The sequence below is a fragment of the Protopterus annectens genome, chromosome 2.part0 (genome assembly GCF_019279795.1).
Source record: "Protopterus annectens isolate FY-2018-M chromosome 2.part0, PAN1.0, whole genome shotgun sequence".
Taxonomy (NCBI): Eukaryota; Metazoa; Chordata; order Ceratodontiformes; family Protopteridae; genus Protopterus; species Protopterus annectens.
In genome coordinates, this window is record NC_056728.1 from 723,892,736 (window position 1) to 723,898,735 (window position 6,000).

A 6,000-nucleotide genomic window follows, 5' to 3' on the forward strand; every position below is an offset into this window, starting at 1 on the left:
TTTTATATAATCATGAGAAAATTATGAAAACACTGAGATCTTGTGTTTGGCACCACAAATTACTCAAAGCTTATTTGGCTAAGGGCATTTGCCCTAGGGGTCTGAGGGTCAAAATTCAGCCTCTGGTGGCAGACCCTGATGAAAGTCTAACTACAGAATGGTCCTCCATTCAGCAAGAGTGTTCAATGAAGTTTGTTAGTTCCTTATCTGATTACTATATTAGGATTATTGATAAGGAAACCAGTCAAGTGTTAAAATCCATTGAGGACTGTAATCATTATCAAAATGAAACTTTCTTTTCTGCTTTATTATCAAAACTTAGCACTGAATTACTCAATTTTGATACTGTTCTAAAAGAAAGAAAACTTAAAAAATTCTCTCGTGATCTTTCTGATTATGAGAAGGGGCAACCTTTCAAAAATATAAGACACGTTAGATTTCAAGAGGGGCACAATAAAAACAAAAACAAAAATTAATCTAATTCCAAAAGGAAACAACCGCGTTCTATACTTAAAGGACATGGGAATAATATTGAATCTACTGATTATGATACCTCATCAGGGACAGATACAGAAACACAGTCCACCATGGATTCCCCAACTCCTAAACGAAAAAACTATACACCCCCTTTAGGGAACACAGAGGGAGGAGGGGTGGCAGGAAACATAAGAAAAGTTACAAGTCTACAAAATTTGATGGAAGTACTGACGAACAAATAAATAATGTATGTAACATTTCCAACACTGTACTTACTGCTGAACAAATATCTCTATTAAATAAAGGACTATCTTTCATTCCCGTTTTTTTTGTTTCTGAGGATAATTTTGCACAAGATTTATTTTCATTTTGCAGACTTATTAATCTCAAATTATTTTTTCAGGACAAAGGGGATGTTGAACAGTTACAAATGGATATCTTTAAATATCATGCTTCATCTTTCACACCCCCTATGCATCCAACTGTTAACTTATTTTTACGTAGTGTACTTAATGATTTACATTTTCAATTTAATCATTGTTTACCTATGCCCAATAACATGACTGATGTTGAGATGTCCTGTTTGGAAGAACTAGTATAATAAAGATTTGGTCATTATCAATGCAGACAAAGGAGGAGCAGTGGTTGTGTTGGATTGAGTTATTATGATATCGAGCACATAAACAACTGGATGATGCTCGATATTACACTAAAATGCCACTGGACCCACTCCTGTATTTAAAAGGAAATTGATGGCTTTCTACATTCTGCTTTTGATAATGGGATCATAACCAAAAAAACACTACATCATTTAACAATCTCTGACCCTATTAGACAATATATTTATTTTCTGCCAAAAATACATAAGGATTTTTTACATCCACCAGGTAGGCCCATTGTGTCGGGCATGGGCTCACTCACTGAGCCACTTTCTGAATTTCTGACTATGCATTTGAAGTCTCTGTTGTCATTTGTTAGATCTCGAATACAGGACACTACTCAATTTTTGGGTATTGTTAATGATATGCAGTTGGATTCGGACTGGTGGCTCTGTACATTGGATGTGTGCTCATTATATACCAATATTCCACATTGGGCCGGACTGGATGCTATTGAATTTTGGCTCTATAAATCTAATATGTACCAACCAGGATTCAATACCTTCTTGTTAAATCTGACTGAGCATGTGTTGACCAAAAATGTTCTTTTCTATAATCAGGAATGTTTTTTGCAGATCAGAGGTACAGCAATGGGGGCGTCTTTTGCCCCTATATATGCTGATCTGTTCATGGCTTATATAGAACAAATTATGATTTATGATGATACTCATAATTTGTTCTTACCTGAAATTGATATTTGGCGGAGATATTTGGATGATTGCTGGATGGTGTGGAGAGCTGATGTTTCATATCTTCAGGAATTTATGGAATACTTGAATGATAACAAATGGGGAATACAGTTCACTATTACCTATGATCAAAAATCAATAACATTTTTGGATGTTTTGGTAACTAGAAATATGGATAATACTCTAAAACTGAAATCTATAGGAAGTTTCCCAATATAACACCATGCTCCACGCCCAGCTTTCATCCAAAACATATCGCAAAAAACATTCCCAAATCACAATTTATTAGAATCAGACGTAATTGTTCTGACAATATTAGTTTTGCTCAACATGCTCAAGATTTACATAACAGATTTATTGATAGGGGTTACAACTCAGGGTATGTTACAATGGCTCGAAATTATGCTTCTGGTTTACATAGATCAAATCTTTTGACGTAAAAAGAAACCTACTATAATAATATATTGCGTTTCACAACTACATTTGGCAGAAATACTAATAATTTTATGAACATTATTAAGGACAATTGGAATATATTGGAAGCGGATGCTAGAATCCAAACACTCATTCCCAAAAAATGTTCATTTTCTTTCCGTAAAGGAAAGAATTTAGCAGGACATTTTAATCATTATAAACATAATTTTGAATCCATTTTACCCCAGGTATATCAAACAACTATTTTGGGGGATAAACTCATGGGTTGTTTTCCTTATGTCATTGTGTCAACTGTAAACATATGGTGAAAACAAAAGAATTCACTAGTAGAAATAGTGACAGAGTTTTTGACATTCAGTTTTTTGCCAATTGTAATACTGATTGGGCCATATACATGGCAGGCTGTACTTGTCACTCATTTTATGTTGGGCAAACCTCTCGACCACTCAGATTACGTATGTCAGAACATCTGAGTGACATTAGATGTAAAAAGACATCTAATGCCCTATATAAACATACACTTGTACATAATAGGGCACAATTTCATTTCACAATTATTGATAAAATTATTGGCGATAGAACTAACAAATGTGGCTGGCATAAAAAACTTGATGTGAAAGAAAAGAAATGGATCACCAAACTTGGTGCACTTTTCAGCCCAGGGCTTAATGAATGTTTATAATAAATTTGGAAAGTACATTTTTGTTAAATATTCAGTAGTTTTTGTCAACCAATCATAATTTTCTCATGATTATATAAAAAGACTTCATGATTGGCTTCTCTCTTAAACACTGAAGAAGGCCAGGTTAAAATCCGGGCCGAAACCGGTTTGTTTGTAAGCCTTTATGTTGTTTTAGTAGTTTATTATTAAACTACATATTTATGAGCGGTCCACTTGTTGCTGGCTTGTTTTTTCTGTTTTTGATATTTTTCCAGCCGTGCAACTCCTTACGTGCAGGGGTTATTTTGGATGTAACCCTGAATGCCATTCCATATATGCATGGGTTCTGTTTGCTATGGCACTGTTATAATTGCACTGTTTTAGGTAAATGGGTATATCCATGCATGCTATTTTGACTAATGTTGTAATGTGTTTTGCATGAGTAACTAATATTCATTGCTAATTTTCACACCATAGCACATATGGAAAGGCAGATCCCAGCGAATCCGCCTCTCCCACTTCACCTGGCTGAGGCACCAGGTCACAGCATGTCTGGGACTCAACCCAGACCTCCCTCATCTGCTGGTCCTGCACCACCCTCGCTGCAGAGGATGGAGATTGCCCCGCCCACAAGTGGGTGTGGTGAGGAAGCTGTCACTCAGGATGAAGTCTGTGGCATGGTGCGTAGCGCCCTCCAGATGGTGCTGGATGACTGCCTGTGCCAGGTGGAGGGTAGGCTGTCACAGCTAGAGGGGCAGCACAGCTCCCAGCACAGCCACCTTTGGGGCTGTGAATGTGTAGCGGTGACTGCCATCGGGTGGGGACAACAGTGCCACTACAACCATCTGAGGGCTCATGAGCCTCAGATTCCCAACCACCCTCCCCGTCAAGGTATTTACCCCTCCATGTGTCATACACTGCCCTGTCTGCTGTCTTGTCTGTCTTGTCTGTCTGCAAATGCAAACTCTCCTACCAAACCTCCCTCACCACACTTACCAATAATCCTTCCTTAACATCTCACTCTCACCTTAAAAAAGGGGTATCTGTCCCAAAAAAAATCACGTCCCATACATAGCTCTGCATTTTGCCCAGAGACATGTACCCATCACACAGTCTAACACTACCAATCATCCATATTGTATGATGCCCACACACCTCTCTGTAGGGTGTGAGGCTCCAAATTCTAAATTGCCCACATTGAAAGCAGCTGTTGCTGCCAAAGAAATGCAGAGCTATGGTCCTTTCCTACACCCGTCCTGCACATCCCTACTTGTTTCTCCTCTTGTTTGCCCCCCTGCTTGCCCAATTTCACCACTTTCCTATCTCCCTTTCTTTCTTTTCATTATTTGAAATTAGGGCGTGTTTAAACGGCCGTAGCGGGCATAAGCATCGCTTAGCTCTGCACAAACCCACTTACAACTGCATTAAAGCACCTGAATGACTCTCTCTCTCCAACAGCCCCTGTTCTGCCCAGCAACAAAATAAGCAGCCCTTGCAAGTCTCAAACCCAGGACGCTGCACACTATAGCCAAAGAGATTTACCACTAAGCCATGTCAGATGTAAATAAATCTGATGTTTTCTCAAACATATCATCCAGCACAGTCATTCAACAGTAGGGGAAATGTATTTATATATGCAGATGTATACATATGTATATATATATATATATATATATATATATATATATATATATATATATATATATATATATATATATATATATATATATATATATATACACACACACACACACACACACACATCTATATCTATATATATGCCTACATATATGTCTATATATATATATATATATATATATATATATATATATATATAGATATATATGTATATACATATATATAACAGTTATATATAAAAAAACACAAAACATATATATATGACCAAAGGCACTGTTAATGGGAGTGAAGGGGCCCAAAATAAGTACCTCCTGTAATTATTGATATCATCCCCTCCTCCACAGCTGAACAGGTCTGCCTTGCAACACAATAACCAACACTTGCAAGTCTCATACCCAGGACCCTATACAACACAGCCACAACAAGTTAATAGTAATCCATCTCAGCTGTACGATGTCAGGATGATATCAATAACATATGCAGAACAGTCTGTGTACAATAGGAAATGTACAATGTGAAAGCAGTAAGCATTCCAGTGATACATATACACACACACACACAAACACACACACTATATATATATATATATATATATATATATATATATATATATATACACATATACATATATTACTACTTATAGAGGGTGCACAGCATATCGAACAGCCAGTATTTTTACAGTTGCCACCTTTTAAAATGGCCAGTGTTTGATTCTTTAATACAAAAGACAATTATTGCATGAAACATATACCCACAGACAAGTCAAAGGATATGACACCACACACAAGTTTGCATACATAGAAATGTTTATTTGTGTACTATTACAGTTGTATATGCCATTTCATATAGAAGTTAGGTGTTTGAAATACACAGTAATTGAGTAATGCAACTCTCAAACAAAACATTTGATACAGTAATCTGAAAGCATAACATATGTTGCTGTCCAGGCAAAGGCCTTCATGTAGTACAACAGTAACAAAAACACTTGCCTGGAAGATAGGAATCAATCAACACTAATAAATTACAGATGTAGTTCAGCAGCCTCCAATTACACTCTGTACTCAACCCTTAGGGGGAAAAGAATTAAGTTGTCACAATGAAAATGTATCTGTCACATAACAATGCTTAATGTAAAACATCACTGCCACACTGACAAACAGAACTGTCTCTAAGACAGTAGGCACTAGCCCACCACTGTTCCCATGGTGAAATGTATGAAAATGTACAGCCATATACCTTCATGTGTCTTACTACTGATATCCCTCACATGTTGTAACAGCATAAGTTAAAAACTGTGCATACCCATCCCTCATAGAATGACTTTCAAGGGCATATATCAGTGTTACATACACTGACCTCTGGACTGTACAAGGTCACACACGTTTTGTCCAGCTGTAGCCCTCATATATATGGACCCTACCTTACAATATGTGTGGGAGTC